The 17,137-nt window shown below is 36.7% G+C and overlaps 1 protein-coding gene across 8 annotated transcripts in view; it reads left to right on the top strand.

The window, feature by feature from the left end:
- LINGO2 (leucine rich repeat and Ig domain containing 2) overlaps positions 1-17,137 on the top strand; it is a 1,289,931-nt gene that overhangs the window by 1,071,071 nt on the left and 201,723 nt on the right. The window contains exon 1 of one of the 8 annotated variants that reach the window (XM_021064194.1): positions 1,532-5,044. The exons of the other annotated variants lie outside the window; for them this stretch is intronic. The gene's annotated coding sequence lies outside the window, so the exon portion shown is untranslated. Of the gene's footprint in view, positions 1-1,531; positions 5,045-17,137 lie in introns of those variants that run through there. 8 annotated transcript variants of the gene reach the window in all.

The following is a 17,137-nucleotide window of genomic DNA, read 5'->3' on the forward strand; positions in this document are numbered from 1 at the left end:
TGCAGATGCGGCTCAGATCCCACATTGCTGTGGCTCTGGTGTAGGCCGGCAGCTACAGCTCCGATTAGACCCCTAGCCTGGGAATCCCTATATGCCGTGGGAGTGGCCCTAGAAAAGGCAAAAAAGACAAAGGGAAAAAAAAAAAAAAAAGAGTTACATCTGCCAGCCAAAGCCACGGCCACAGCAATGTGAGATCTGAGCCACATCTTTGACCCACACCACAGCTCACAGCAGCACTGGATCCTTAACCCACTAAGCAAGACCAGCGATCAAACCTGTATCCTCATCTTCATGAATACTAGTCAGCTTGTAACTTGCTGAGCTGCTATAGGAACTCCTGACATGTTATTATTAAATATATTTTATTCTGGTTTTGCTTCCATGAAGTCTTTACTTCCAAAAGGCTTGTTTTGGCTTTTGGACTTCTATATTTAAAATACAGTGAACATGAATCTTTTTTTAAACTTCTCTCACCAACTTTATTATTTTAAAAACTATTTCAATGTTAGTACACACACACCAAAAAAAGTATATAGATAATGGCTTGAGGTTGATCAGATGTTCCTTTTTATCTGTGTGCTGCTACCTCAAGTATGTGAGAGAGTAAGCCAAATTATTAAAATATATGATTAAAAAATTGAGAAAATGATCAAGCTTGTTATACCTTTAAAAAACATTTACAAAATGTTTAGTGCATAATCAACTAAAGAAGTGTATTTTTGTTCGTTGTTTAATTTAATGGCCACACTCGCAACTTATGGAAGTTCTTGGGCCACAGCTGTTTTCATAGCACAGCTGAGGCAACATCAGATAATTTTAACCTACTGCTCTGGGCTGGGAATCAAACCTGCACCTCCTAAGCAACCTGAGCCACTGCAGTTGGACTCTTAACCCACTACACCACAGTGGGAACTCAGCCATTTTTTTCAAGAGATTTTTTGCTTTGGCTTTTTTTTTGCTTGTTAAAAGCATGAAAGAACTGAAATCACGGATACAGATGTAAAATTTGTAAGTAGATAAGGGATTCTGGGTGTCAAAACCACACATGATTATTCTAATGTCCTTTGTGAGGACACCTCCCACTGTGTTGAGATGGAGGTGACAACTTTGTTGACATATTTTTCCAAGTTCAGTACACATATGTTTTGATTGTTTTATTTTAGCACCATTGCAGACCCATGAATCTTTAGGTCTTGGCCCCAACTGTTCATATAATCACTTCTATATACCTCTAGAGCAAGTTGTGTTATATGTATATTCCATACTCATGGCTCTGCAGGTATGTGATTTGGCCCTATTAGGGACTGATTTGCAGCCATTTGGAATCAGGTAAGTGCATTTGAAAAGCAGGCTATTAGCATATTAGCAATGAAAATTAAGAATAAATGAAACTGGAGTTCCTATTGTGGCTCAGAGGTAATGAACCCAACTAGTATCCATGAGGATGCAGGTTCAATCCCTGGCCTTGCTCAGTGAGTTAAGGATCCAGTGTTGCTGTGAGCTGTGGTATAAGTCACAGACATGGCTCCAATCTAGCGTTGCCATGGCTGTGGAGTAGGCCAGCAGCTGCATCTCTGATTTGACCCCTAGCCCAGGAACTTCATACGTTGCAGGTGAGGCCCGAAAAAGACAAAAAAAGAAAAAAAAATGAATAAACGAAACAATGGTAACCCCCATTATGAACCACTTGAGCCTGTTAACATATAAGGTGCATAGTCTTCTGTTTTCTTTTTTAAATTTAAAATATTTCTCTATAGCTTTTTTTGAGATATTGTGGACATATTATGTAAGTTTAAGGTATAAAGCAAGATTGTTTGTTATGCATATATGTTGTGAAATGACTGCCGCAGTAAGGTTAAGCAATATATCCATCCCTCACATAGTTACCTTTTGTGTGTGTGTGGTGATATTTTTGAAATCTATACTTTTAGCAGCTTTCCAGTATACATTATTGTTAACTGTAGTCACATCACCAGAAATTATTCATCTTATAACTAGAAGTTTTTACATTTTGACACCCATTCCCATTACCCCCAACCATCAGCCCTTGGCAATCACCCATATACTTTCTGTTTCTATGAGTTTTGCTTTCTTATATTCATAGGTAAGTAAGATAATACAGTGTTTGTTTTTCTCTGACATACCTCACTTAGCATAATGCCAAGTTCATCCAAGTTTTTGCAAATGGCAAGATGTCCTTTTTTAATGCTGAATAATACTCCAATGTATACACAAACCACATTCTTTATCCATCTATCTGTTCATTTATGAAAACTTAGATTTTCTTCCATGTTTTTGCTATTATAAATAAGGCTGTAATGACCATGGAGGGGCAGATATCTCTACAAGACCTCAATTTTATATACATATATCTCCAGAAGTTGAAATTTCTGGTTCTATTTTTAACTTTTTGAGGAACCTCTGTATAGTTTTCTGTAATCGCCCTATCAATTGGAGGCATCATACTGCCCGATTTCAAACCATATTGTAAAGCCATAGTCATCAAAATAGTATAGTATTGGCATAAAAACATACACATAAACCAATGGAGCATAATGTATACATGCATATACATTCAATTAGTATTTGACAAAGGAGACAAGAATAATCAAAGGGAAAAGGATAGTCTTCAATAAGCGGTGTTGGTAAAACCAGATCTCCATCTTACACTGCTCACAAAAATTAACTCAAAATGGAATAAATACTTACATACAGACATAAGACCATAAAACTCCTACAGGGAAACACAGGGGAAAAGCTCCTTGACATTGGTCTGAGCAATGATTCTTTTGAATATGACACCAAAAACACAAGCAAAAAAGCAAAAATAAACAAATGGGACTACCTCAAATATAAAAGCTTTTACACAGTAAAAGGAACAATCAACGAAATGAAAAGGCAGTCTATGAAATGGGAGAACATATTGGCAAATGACATATCAAATATGAGTTATATCCAAAATATATAAGTAAGTCACACAACTCAGTAACAACAACAACAAAACCAAAAAATCCAACTTAAAGATGGGCAAAGGACCTGAATAGACATTTCTGGCATACAAATCAACAAAGAAGTATTATTAAAAAAAGATGTGCAACATCACTGATCATCAGAGAAATGCAAATCAAGAGCACAATGAGATATCACCTCATAAACTGTGAAAATGGCTGTCATCAAAAAGATGAAACAGATGTGGAGAAAAAGGAATACATGTACTATTGGTGGGATGTAGGTACTCAAGTTTAGAGAATTTGACTCTAAAGAGAGAAAGGCAATGTAAGCTATTTTTTTTAGTTTCTAGGTTGCTTTTTTTAAAGAAGCCTCCCAATTGCTATTTTTCTACAAATATTTATAGTCATACCACAGGTATCAAGTCTTCACGATGCTTGAGAAAAGGCATATTTCTTGCTTCTGTTCTATAATCAAAACAACATCTAAACTATTGAGCAAAAGCAAATTCAATGGCCAATTGATCTTAAATTTTCCAGTAGCAAATCTGGCTTTAAGGTCAGCTTGAGTCAGGGCACAAATGATGCCATTCAGACACCCTCCTCAAACCTACAGCATGCCAGGTCTCCCCCCAGGGCAAGAAGGAAGGCAAATCACCCCCTCATCCCTGTGAAGAAGCTTCCCAGCATTTAGCATTTAGGGAAGGAATTGTTTGCAAATGTGGCCTTCTATTAGAATCACCTGGGATCCTTTTAATCCATAGGAAGCAATGTGAGCAATGTCTGTTTTGGTCATAATGGAGTGATCTAGAGCCACTTTCCAAAGTCAAATAGAAAACTGGACAAATCTATACATATCTATTCTCAAAGTTAGACACCATCAGAGAAAGACTGCTTCCTTAGAGAGGGGAAATGAGAATTAAGTCCTGCGATTACCCAGAATTTATGCCTAGAGGAACTCTACAGATCATGGTGCAAAAACAGCAATTCCTAGCAGAGCATGAGTTTCTTATGGGCTTAAAAATTTGAGTAGATGTGGATGAGAGGTTGAAGAACTTGAGGTCTAGAATTTGCAGCACAAAGAACTAGAGAGGGAAGAGCTATGTTAAGAAAAAGCTTCAGGAATTTGCATACACATTTCTTTGAACAACAAACCATGTACAGGTAGGTTGAGATTCCACAGGCTAGAAAAAAGCCAGGGCAGAAGCTGTATTACTGACAAGTCCCAGAGACACAGAGAATTGAGAGATGTGTGAGTTCTGACTAGATGAAGATGAAAATTCTCACTGACCATCTGTGGCCCTTAGCAGAGACCCCAGAAGAGTCACACCTGAGTAGGTGATTAAGTAGCATGGAATAGTAATTGGAAGATAAGTAGCAGTGGTTCTTAATTTAGCAGGACTTGCTAGAATCCAAAAGCCCTTTTTTTCCCAAAAAAATACTAGGAAAAAAAATGCCAGAATTTCAGGGGAAAAAATATAGATAATTAGACAGGCAGACAGATGGATGGACAGGCAGACAGACAGATAGATAACACAATTGATTAGAGAAAACCTCACTGCATACTTGTGTAGGGTCAAATTTTACAGTTCTGGGAAGTAATACATCTTCCATTCTCCAAATTAAAAAATAAAATTCTACATTTACTTTGTATCCTCTCTTTCCTGCCCCCCCGCCTCATCTCTATAAATTATCATTTTATTTATCCTTTACTGTCTTAAATGCCATAAAGTCTTCCTGACATCCTTATAACACTAAACAAAAAGGAGTCATTCCTCCTCTAAACCATTCTATTTGACTGTCCCATGGCTTCCAAACTTTCGTGAGTTCAAACCAGGTTTTTTAGTGTCATGCAGCAGTAGTTTTTCACACTAATCATATTTCTTAATCATTGTGAACAGTTACCACTCTAAGCTCATGTGCACCTCATCTCCTATAACCTTGACAACAAACACATGGGACGGGAACTCTTATTTATTACCCCTCCCTTCTGAGGAAATTGAGGCTTGGGGTGCTGGCAAATTGCAAAGGCGAGAGTAAAACGCAAGGAGTTTGGCTCCAGAGTACAAGTTCTTCAGCTCCACTACAGATGGACTGTGAGTATTTTACATCTTGTTCTTGACTAGAAGCTCCTTGTAGATGAAGGCCGTGTCATTTTCACCTTTGTATGCCCCGAACCTAATGATGGTGTTTTATCTGTAGGTGGTTATTGCAAGGCATGGGTTGAATGAAAAAAATGCATGCATACATGAAAATTATAAGTATCTCTAGAGAGATGGTGCCATTGTGAGTCATACCAGGTAGACATGATGCCTGCTGGGTAAAGGGTCTGTTATTGATGTGTTTGGTGTTCTTGTGTTTGGTAAATAACAGTTTTGTTAAATGGCTTTTGATTTTTTTTTTTCTTAAGATCATCTATTCTCTTTTCTGTGCTAGGCTTTTGAAAACACATTATGTTTTCAGAGCTGGAAAATGTAGTGATCAATATTCTAATGATTAAACGTGAAATTGTTTTATAGAGTAAGATTTGGTAAATTGAGAGAGGAAAATAAGTTAAGTCATTGAAAAGAAACCTCCTTCGGCTCCTCTGGAGGGAAAATGCTGGCTCAAAACGAGTAAGGAAAAAAAAGAAGACAATTACAGGAAAAACCACAAGCTTTACAGGCTCAATGATTTTTTTATTTCAGAATTCATTTTCTTGTGTTTATTTTTCTTTATTTTAAAGCTGAAAATGAATGGGGACTGGCTTGGTAATAATGAATTTGATATTGAGAATTTTTTCAGTTTAACTTACTCTATAGCTTGAATAGAGAAAAACAAGTCATCTTTTGTGTGCAACCTGGAAGTGAGCAGTGGAAGGAAAGCTAGGAATTATCCTGCATCCTTTTTGTACCTCTTCTCCCTCTACAGTGAGTCTCCTTAATCCCAAACTTTGGACCCCAAATCTCCCCAGCATGTCAGAGAATCTGTGAGGTGAAGTGTAGCAACATAACACATATTAGTGCACCATTACCAAAGGTTTAGCATGAAAGGGACCCCTAAAATACAATTGATGTGCTTCTGGTTTGAACAAATGTCGTACCATGAACCATAAAAAACATGGTTCTTTAAAGAAATTGTAAGTTTCAGGACTCTACACTTATCCTTATTTTAGAAGTCTGGCTTTGCACTTAAAGGGTCTTTGTCAAAATTAGAAACAGTGAAAAATTAAGAGCCCTCTATGTCTAGTTTCACATTTTAGAGATGAACTAAGAGGAAAAAGGGCCCAACCTAAAAGCTGCCCAGAGATGAGATTAATGCTTCACCACCTGGAAGAGCCCCAGTAACTGGAGGCAAAACTTGCCCCAGGAGCCAGGTGGGAGTGATAATATTCAGAGTGAAAAGCCAAAATTGTTAAATAGCAAAACTTCAATGGGATGAATGGCAGCCCTCTATTAGGAGGCAAGAGATAGCAGAAGAAATGGACAGTGGAACTGGTCAGGGAATTGCAGGCGATTGAAAGAGTTAGTTCAAGTCTTCGGGCTGGAACTCTCAGGCAAGGTGCCAAGAGTTTAACTTGGTGAAGTCATGAGAGCCACATACATGGGCGTGGACCAGCCATTTCAAAAGAGTAAAGCAGTGCTAACACTATATATCCTGCAGTCTCTGGTGGCTTTTTGTGTCTCTTGATGTCCAAGGTGACTTTTGCTTCCTTCGTACTCTCAAGATAGGTATCTGTAATGCACCAATGTAATTCAGTATTATTCACCTTTTACCATAAAATGGTTCTAGGAACAGATAACCTGGCAGCAAATTTAAGCTTCAACACTTTTTTTATCTGTCTGTGAGAAAATTATTTAATCTCTCTATGCTACTGAATTGAATTCTCCTCTCTAAAATGGAGATAATAAGAGTTCCTGTCGTGGTTAGTGGTTAGCAAATCCGATGAGCATCCATGAAGATGCAGTTGGGATCCCTGGCCTTGCTCAATGGGTTAAAGATCCAGCGTTGCCATGAACTGTGGTGTAGGTCACAGATGGATGCAGCTTGGATCCTGCATTGCTATGGTTGTGGTGTAGGTCAGCAGCTGTAGCTCCGATTCAACCTCTAGCCTGGGAACCTCCATGTGCCACAGTTGCAGCCCTAAAAACCAAAATAAGTAAATAAAAATAAAATGGAGATAATAATTTTCCAGATTTCATAACATTTTAAGAACATTTAATAAGTAAATAAATGGAAAAGTCTTATCTTGGTAACATAATAAAATTATATTTTATTAATATAGTCATTATCATCTTTTATCATAGTGTCGAGTATGGTGCCTTACGTATTTTCAGAAATACCTAATGAATTAGTGAATGAAATATTATTAATCCTAAATTTGCAGAGTACTTGCAGAGGTCAAAATAGTCACCTCTAGTGGGGATGAAAATGAACTCTATACCAAGTTACCACCCACTTGTTAAAAATTGTCCTGTTAAATTCCAGTCTGTGATAGGGCTAGTGGAATATGACTCCATTTTTTTTTTTTTTTTTTTTTTTTTTTTTTACTGCATCTAAGCAAAGAGTAATTGTCAACACTTAGAGAAAGGGTCTTTCCTGATATTTTGACATTTTTGTCAGATAGAGACAGAATCCTTTCCTGAACAAGTATGTGTTGACCTACTTGCATCTTGATCAGCATTACATGCCAGGGCAGAAAGACATTTTTATATCAAGCTGCTGTGGAAACATTCTTGGTTACACCAGGAAGTCAAATCAGTTAACAATTCTTTAATAGAGTTTTAACAAAGTCAGTGAATTTTAAATAGGCAAGTCTGAGCCTGTTTAGGCAGAAAACTATGCCACAAGTATGTGGTAGGTGTGGTAGTGATTATTGAATCTATAGTCTACAAAGAAGGAAAAGTAATTTTGCATCATGTTATGGATTCTTTTGTATTGTTAATGGATCTTTGAATGGGTATTGCTACTTTTATTTTCATTTAATGAACAAGCATAAACTACTGAAAGAAATAGCATATGGTACCATCACACATTACTCGTAGGCCTTCTAATTTCATTTTTCCCTATCTTTCCGTCAGAATTCTCCAGATTACTTTGAATGCATTTTAAAATCCCTTAGGAAAATTTTAAACCATTGGATTACTCCAGATATTGTTACAATATATTTTTTAAAAAGAGAGAGACTTTGCCTTTAGGTTACCACTAAGTAGCTACAAATTATCAATTCTCTTAGTGTGTTCTTCCGAGTAGTTCATATTCAGTCTCCCTTACCTTTGACAATTCCCTCTTATTCAGCCCCACTGAAACTCCAGATTCTTCTGATGCTTCCTTTCAATGTCTCTCAAATCAAAACCAACCCCTTTGGAATATGTGTAATAGTTAATGAAGTGATTGTTCTTCCTCTGGTTCCTTGATCCTTAGATTGACCCTTCACACTCTGCCTAGAGTTGTTTTCTGAAACACAACCATAAATTGTAACCTTTTCCAGCTTTAAAATTTCTAATGTATCCCTGTTGCCAAGAGAATGGAATCTAACCTTCTCAACCCACACTTGGTTTCCCACGAGCAGCTCCCCCCCACCTCATTCTCCCTGGTGTCTAAGGGTGCACACAAAAAGGTGGTCTCCTGCATCTTCATGCCACTCTTCACTGTGCTCTACCATATGGTCATGCTGACACACATGAACAATCCTATCTAAATGAAGACCCAGATAAGTCATAACTTCTACAGCTACATGCTGGGATCCTAGAACCCTACCAAAACTGCCACCATTGAGCCTTCTCCAGGACAGAGAGGAGTAGTACACAAGGAGGTAAAATAATGCAGAAAAAATACCAACTGTCTTTCTTTCTGACACACACATTTTAACCCACAGCAACAGAGGATTACATTTCATATGGAAAAAAATGTGAAGTAGAATTGCTATTGTTTGATCTCCCTAGCATTTCTTCCTTGAGTGGGGACAGGCTTATTCCTTTGCAAAAGCCATGTATTTCTGAGAAGGCTTCCACATGACACCATATTTCTGCCTCCTTAACTCCAGTTGGTTGATCTAGTGTGTATCTGCCCTAAGCCAGATGAGTCAGACTCTTTTCCTGTGATTCTTCTACCTCACTGTGGCATGAAAGATTACCCCCTTCATGACCAAGATAGAAGACATAAGGTACTGGAAATAGCAATTATATGCATAAGCAGGCTTAAGAGATTGAAGCTTTATTAGACTCGCAGCAGAGATGAGGTACTGGAGCTAGACAACAAGAGTAGGGGAGGGAGATGCTAAATGTTATTCAAGTACCTGCTAGGAATGACCCTTAAATCGATCTCGTTCTTTCTGCATTTTAATGAACATCCCTTTTGCCTAAGTTAGTTTGATCTTGGTTTCTGTCATTTATAACCAAAAAAAATGCTGGAAAAATATAGATATATTATGGAATTTGACTCAAACTGTTGTTGAAATTTTAGGATGTAAGATAAATCTCCAAAGAAATTTTGAATTCATAGCTGACTACCCAGTACTGCCTAGATTTCTCAGAATACAACTTCTACTTTAATGTCAGGGATTGTTGTTATTGTTATTGGGGCTTATTTTTTTTTCCAGTGGTGTATTTGACAAATAAAAATTGTGTATATTTAAGATATACAAATTACTACCACAACCAAGCTAATTAATATATCTATGGTAACAGTTTCTTTTGCGTGTGTGTGGTGAAAACACTTAAGACCAACTGCTAGTAAATTTCAATTATATAATACAGTATATTATTAACTAAAGTAACTGTGCTGTATATTGGTCTCCAGAACTTACTGATCTGCATAGTGGGACAGATTTGTACCCTTTGACCAGTAGGTCCCCATTTTGCCTTGCTCTTAGCCCCTGGTCCCTGGTAACTACCATTCTACTCTCTGCTTCTATGAGTTAGTTTCTGAGATTCCACATATAAGTGAGATCACACCTTATTTGTCTTGCTCTGTTTGGTTTATTTCCCTTAACATAATGTCCTCCAGGTCCTCCATGTTGTCAGAAATGTCAAGATTTCTTTTTATTAAGGCTGAATAATATTCCACTGTGTATACACATCTAGATACCTTCAGATAAGTACACACACACATATTTTCTTTATCCATTCATGCACTGATGGACACTTAGGTTGTTTCCAAATCTTGGCTATTGTGAATAATACCATAGTGAACATGGTGGTACAGATATCTCTTCAAGATACTGATTTAATTTCCTTTAGGTATTTATCCAGAAGCTGGGTCATGTGGGAGTTACTGTTCTAATATTGAGGGTCCTTGTCAACACTTATCTCTTGTTATTTTGATGATAGCATTCTAGCATACTTTAGTGAAACATTTTGAGGAGCCTTTTTTATGGCTTTTTGGGGAAATGGTTACTACTTGTTGGCCAGTGATTAACTGGAAAGAATAATTTTAGTATTATTAAAAAATTGTTTAAATGTGAGTTTTTAAAGAAATAGGAGGAGGGAGTTCCCATCCTGGCGCAGTGGTTAATGAATCCGACTAAGAACCATGAGGTTGCGCGGGTTTGATCCCTGGCCTTGCTCAGTGAGTTAACGATCAGGCGTTGCCATGAGCTGTGGTGTAGGTTGCAGACGCGGCTCAGATCCCACGTTGCTGTGGCTCTGGGGTAGGCCATTGGCTACAGCTCCGATTCGACCCCTAGCCTGGGAACCCCCATGTGTTGCGAGAGTGGCCCAAGAAATGGCAAAAAAAAAAAAAAAAGAAGAAAAAAAAAAGAAATAGGAAATGGTCAAAATAGCTCGTGATGAAAAATTCTGATTTTTATCACTTGGTAATATCCTCACAGAATTTGCCTAAAATGTAAGATGCCAGCATGTTACTGTTGGAGGTAAGTTATACTGTACACTAATTTTACTAGTTCCTATATATATAAATCCTTCTCACTTGATTTGCAATATAAATTGACATGGGAAATTGTAATAATTGGTTTCCTTTCTAGCTTTAGGAGGATCACTCGACCTGTCTTTTATTTTTTCATCAATAAATGAGGCTAATACTATCTTTTTAGTTTATATTGGTACTAAGTAATTTTTAATGAGTTTGTGTATAAAATAGTACTTCATCTAACTTGTTTTCAAATGGAAAAATTATTAGAGTTACGCTTATTATATCTTTTGAACTTTAATTGGAAAAATAACTGGATAACATTACTATATTTCCAATTTTTTTTCTCTTAATTATGTTCCTAACATCATATATCCCAGTCTTTTCCCCCTACTTGCTGTAAACCCATGTCTTTTCAAGTGGTGCTGCTATTTAAAGACAGAGTTGACTTCAATTTGAGAAATATTATTAACCATTAGTCTTTATAAATAAGAATAAAGTCATATTTATAGAATTTAAAGCCTATTAGAAATTAATTCACTTTATAAAATATTATATATTTATATTATTAATCTTGCTCTCTCTGTCCTTCAGCCTTTGTCTGGGACATTGGCCTAGCTATTGATGTAATGAATGAGATTTTTCTGGGGTCCAGACTGAATTGGGAAGTCTCCACCTGAAAACACCAGAAAGATAGGAACTGGAAAACATTGAGTAAGATCAAACATTGTGAATGTTCAAAATGCTAGTAAGGGAACCAAGACAGTGAAATCCTAGTGGATGAGAGAAGCTAATGGAATTTACAACCAACAGCCAGCAATCAGTTTGGTGCCTGACAATCAGTTCATTCATCCATTAAGTAATTCTTGTTTGACATTGTCAGGTACCATTTCAGGAACTGAACGTAGAATAATGAATAAAATAGGAACATCTTATTCCTCTTTAGAAGCCATCATTAAATATTCAATGACTTAACTGAATGGCAGTAAGAGAATGAATGAAATAACAATATATCTGCAAAGAATCAACTTTTAGAGATAAGGAACATAAGCAGAAGAGGTAAGGGTGAAAGAGAAAGGACAGAAATTCTGTCATTAGTCTTTGACAGGTCAGTCTGGAAATGTGAGTTTAATGAGTGGAGCCTGATAGAAAGTCACAGAAAGGCAGTAGATAATTAGGAAATGCTTTCCTCTCACTGGATATAGATGAGTCTGTAAATAATATGGCAGCCAGAAATTTTTTCCAGTTTTTCTCATCTTTTTCATTTATTTTTTTTAATGCAATAGGTCTTAGGGGTCCCCTCACAGAAAATCACTGCAAGCCAGAGCCCTCTCTCACAATTTCTCACAAGATTGTTTCTCTTGGGCTCTACCAGACCACAGTCAGTTGAAGCAACACATTGGCATATGATCAGCAGATCTTCCCTGTCTCCTGGAACAACAGACAATGACTCTATTGACCTTCATGTTCTAGAGTCACTAATTTCTTTTCACAGCTGATGTAAACTCCCTTTTTTAAGGCAACACATTCCTAGGGAACTGTAGTCACTGACAGCTGGGCACCAAACATCATATGTCAGCAGTCCTATGAACCATGAGCTTCTGTTCAATGAGCTTGGGTGAGCATCTCCCGGTCAGTTACCTCTGAACAGAATTGGTCACCATTTCAATAAAAAAACATGTTTACAATCACCACTTATGTAGGCGTGAAACAGTTTGTTAACCCCTTAAATCAAGCATGAAAATGATGAATTGTTAGAGTATTTAGCAATGATTCAAGTCTGTCCTCTTATGTATGTAACTTTCTTTGAACTGTTTTATCATTTTACCCTTACTTTTCTCTTTGTTCTGATCGCTTTATTAATTTGTACATCATTCTATTATATACACACACACTTTGCAAGCAAAAAAAGAGGTGATGAGAACTGTATTCAGTTATATCAAAATTTTTTGGTTACCTGAAACTTACTTGCAATCATTTTTATTGTCTTTATTTAGCTAAGCAATCAGGGGAAGCAGAAAACATCATTTTGTTCTTTTTTGATCGTATTTGTAAATAATCCTGAAACCCCACAAGGCTATAAAGAAAATTAAAAGTTTGTTTTTAAATTAATATTTTTCTAATAATTAGGTAATAAAACCATCAAAATTTTATATAAGGAAAAGGTTCATAAGTGAGTTATCTAAGAATAAAGGAAATGTCCCCATATGCACATTAAAAAGTGTTTGAAACAAAAAATTAGTTACTTTTTGTTGTTGTCTTTGAGCTCAGGGAATTTTTACTTTCAAACATACCACAGCATAGTTTCAGCATTTTAATACTCTGTGGATTCACTGCAAACATTTACATACTTAAAATACTTATGGGGGAAATACCGTTCAGGTCACTTTTTAAATAATTGATAAAACAAAATTAAAATATTTTCTATTACATGCCTATTTACAATCCAGGTAACAAACCAAGAAAATATTTACAATCACCATTTTTATATAGGTGTTGGGCAATTTGTTATCCCCTTAAATCAAACATGAAAAGAATGAGTTGACTAAGAATTTAGTAATAACTCCTCAAGACCATCCTCATATGTATGTCTGTGTACAGCTTTCTTATAGCTGTTTTATTGTTTTACTCTTACTTTTCTCTTTGTGCTAATATTTTTACTAATTTGTATAGCATTCTATTTATATCATTTGCAAGCAAAACACAGTAATGAAGAATACTCTAAATAAAGGTGTGTTTCTGAAGCTGATCTGTTATAAATGTTTACAGTGGGAGTGAAAATTGGAACCAGCCAATTCCTCCTTAATGGGTACTTTGTGAAGGATAGCCCCTTAGCTGCATTGTAACTGCACAATCAGATTGTTTTCCCTGTGAATCTCACCTTAGGGCAACCTTGGGAATTGCTGTACACCCAGGCATAGAAGCTTTAAGCAGAAATAGCAGTTGGAAGGGTAATCCCATCTTATCTATGCCCAGGTTGGCCCTTCATTTCTACCCCCAGAGGAATTCTAGTATAAGCCTCCCTCCCAACCTATAGCCATGTCATTAGACATGCTCTGCTGAGCTCTGAGATAGTTTGAATCCAATTTTTAAAGAGGAGGAACAGACAAGCTGAAGGAAAGACATGGGAGATGCTGAGGGAGGAAATGGCTGGGGAGAGGTGAAGCCTACTTGCCTTGTCTTCCACATTCCCTAACAACCTTGCAGAGCCCTCCTACCTATAACCTTCCTTTTAGTCCTTTTTCTCTTACCCAAGAACTCTTCGTTAGTCCCTGAGAGATACTGCTTCTAATAGCAACATCTCCTCAGAAGAAATTCCATTTGATAAACTTGGCAGGCATGTTGGGCACTTCTTTGGAAGGCTGTCCATTGTGTCTGCAGAATGTGAGAAAACCACTGTGGATAAACTACTAAAAATGTCTAAGAGAGATAACCTGAGTTGTTAGGGTTCACACAGTGCTGCAGTTTTTATGTTCCTGAACTTTTTAGTCACAGAAACTTACTTTTTCATTTGCTCCTGGAATAATAAGACTCTAGGGGGGAAGAAGAGTTGAAATAACTAAACTTACTCCAGGAGGTTAGTAAACTAACAAGGTATGAACATTGAGTGTGTGTGACCACCTTCACGGAGCACGAATCTTCATTATTTAGGCCAATGTCATGGCTAAAGCACTTGGGAAACCAAATTTGTAAGTGGGAGGTTACTGGGTGAGCAGAGCATTAGGGCAAGGATGGGGGTATGGGGCAAGTGAGCAGTTGTTGGGACAGTCTGCACTCTAGAGTAAAGAACATGAGTATGGAATCACAATAAGCTCTATGCAAAGGTTTGCTCCTCTGAGAAATTTTTACACTGAGCTCTAGTTTTCTCTTCTAAAAAAGCATAAGAGTATCTACCTTAAAGAATTGTGAAACTTCATAATTTTATAATGCATTTAACACACCCCAATTTTTGATTTTTAGAAAGTGCTTGGTAAATTATAATATAATCTAGTGTCTGTTGTCCCCTCCTCATCATTGTTAGGAGTTTGATTCATGCAAAAGCCTGGGAGTACATCCAGGCTCCACTGAAGAGCTCATTTTTGGAGCAGTTGGTAGGCTTAAGTCTTCCTGATGCAGTGACTCTTCTCTGGATATTGGCCAAATACTAACAAATGATTCCAATCTGATCTTCATCTTCCTAGATTCAATGCCAATGGGCCATTTTTTCCCTTTATGATATCAATGAAAAACATTTATAAATTACATTTTCATGTACCTGAAATTTGAGGGATGTGTTGTTTTCACTGGGAAATTTAAACCTCTCTGGACTCCATTTGCAAAATGGGGATACAAATGCCAGTGTGATAAGCTGAATGTGGATATTTGGGGATTGAATGAGAGAATTTAGTTGAAAATGCCTAGCGCTCTGTTTGGTGGCATTCTGGTTTCTTGAACAATGCTAACTGGATCTACCGCATATTTAAAAACAATTCCTTGGAGTGGTTACTCTCACTGAATTATATTGGATCATGTTAGTTTCTGTTGAAGGGAGTAGCATTTTCTGGCCTTGTCTCTGTGTAGGTAAGATATTCTATACTTTGAAGCCCTTGTGTCTGATATTATTGCCGCTTCAATTTAAGAGATAGGTAAAAGAAAATGGAGGGAAAAAAAATCTCTAGACCCTGAAAGCAAGGATAGAAGCCCTAAATCATCTTAGGTTATTTGTTTCAATAAAGATCTTTTCTATTTCAGTGAGTGATTCATTAGAAAGAAGGAATTCAAATTGGTGGTTAGTCATCTGAACATACTCCTTTGTATCAGTTATTTCCTCAAATCCAGAGTCTATTTTGTGTTTAATTATAAGTAGTTAGGTACACTGCCATGTAATGTAATCTTTATTTCGTCATTTCAGTGGAGCTTATTTTACAGAAAAAAAAAGTAGTTCATTTCCACAGACACATAATGGGCATATACTGTGCAAAAGTTTTTTTTCCTAACTTCCTAAATTTATTCTTCATTTTTTTTATTGTTAGTTCCCCAATACAAGTTTTTTTTCTATTGTACAGCATGGTGACCCAGTTACATATACATGTATACATTTGTTTTTCTCCCATTATGGGCAAAAAGTTTAATCAGGAAGTATCAGAATCAAACTTGTTTTAAAAAGACTGTCTATACTATCCATATAGACAATGAAGAAGGAAGTAAGTAGACATAAGGAAACATGGCTTGTTAAGACTGTGCAAAGATGAAAGCTAAGAGAATTTGAGAACTTATGGGTTCCTCTCAGAGGTATAACTTTTCATTACTTATCCTTTGATATTGTGTATTGCATGTGACTTCTGTTTCCTATTACTTTGGAATTCTGGCTCCAGGTTGTTGAATTTTCTGGAAATCTAAGCCTAGTGCAACTGGATTCTGAAGTAAATTGATGGTATTAATCAAGATTAACTTGTTTTGATCAACTATACCTTAATTTAAAAAAAAATTACAGGAGTTCCCGTCCTGGTGCAGTGGTTATCAAATCCACTAGGAACCTTGAGGTTGAGGGTTCAATCCCTTGCCTTGCTCAGTGGGTTAAGGATCCGGCGTTGCTGTGAGCTGTGGTGTAGGTTGCAGACACAGCTCGGACCCAGAGTTGCTGTGGCTGTGGTGTAGGCTGGTGGCTATAGCTCTGATTCGACCCCTAGCCTGGGAACCTCCATATGCCAAGGGAGGGGCTCTAGAAAAGGCAAAAAGACAAAATAAATAAATAAAATAAAATAAAAACTAAAATTTAAAAAATTACATTAAAAAAACCCTTGTTTCCCCCAAACTGGAAACCATTATGTGTGAATAGCTTGCCTATTTTTCTTATCTTTTCTTTAATGACTCTTATTCTCTCATAGAGCTTCTCCACAAATAAATGTTACCAATAAATAAAATACCAATATGAGTATTTCTGACTGAAATTCACAGGGGAGAATTAAAATTCAATAGCCGTTGCAAGAGACTCTATTTTTCACTCCTGCCGCCTAACTGCTGGGGAGTCAGTGATTGAAAAGTAAAGAAAATTATTTCTAAAACTCCTAAAAGTGAGAAATGAAACAAGTTTAAAGGGTTTTTTTTTTTTTTTTGGTTTTGTTTTTTTTTTTTTTTCCAATTTTCTTCAGTGGAAGAAAAACTGTTTCGTTCCAACTTCATATTGTGTTCTTCCTTGTAATCCAATATTAGGGCATTATGAGGATGAGATTCTTATCTCTCTTAGTATAGTTGGAACATGTTTTGAAAGTTTGTAGGTGTTTGAAAAGGGAATGCTGCAAAGTGAAAATTCATAACCTTTGATTATAAATTGCACAATATCTTTCATGAGAGCATAAAGA

Source organism: Sus scrofa, chromosome 10 (assembly GCF_000003025.6).
Source record: "Sus scrofa isolate TJ Tabasco breed Duroc chromosome 10, Sscrofa11.1, whole genome shotgun sequence".
In the NCBI taxonomy this organism is placed as follows: Eukaryota; Metazoa; Chordata; class Mammalia; order Artiodactyla; family Suidae; genus Sus; species Sus scrofa.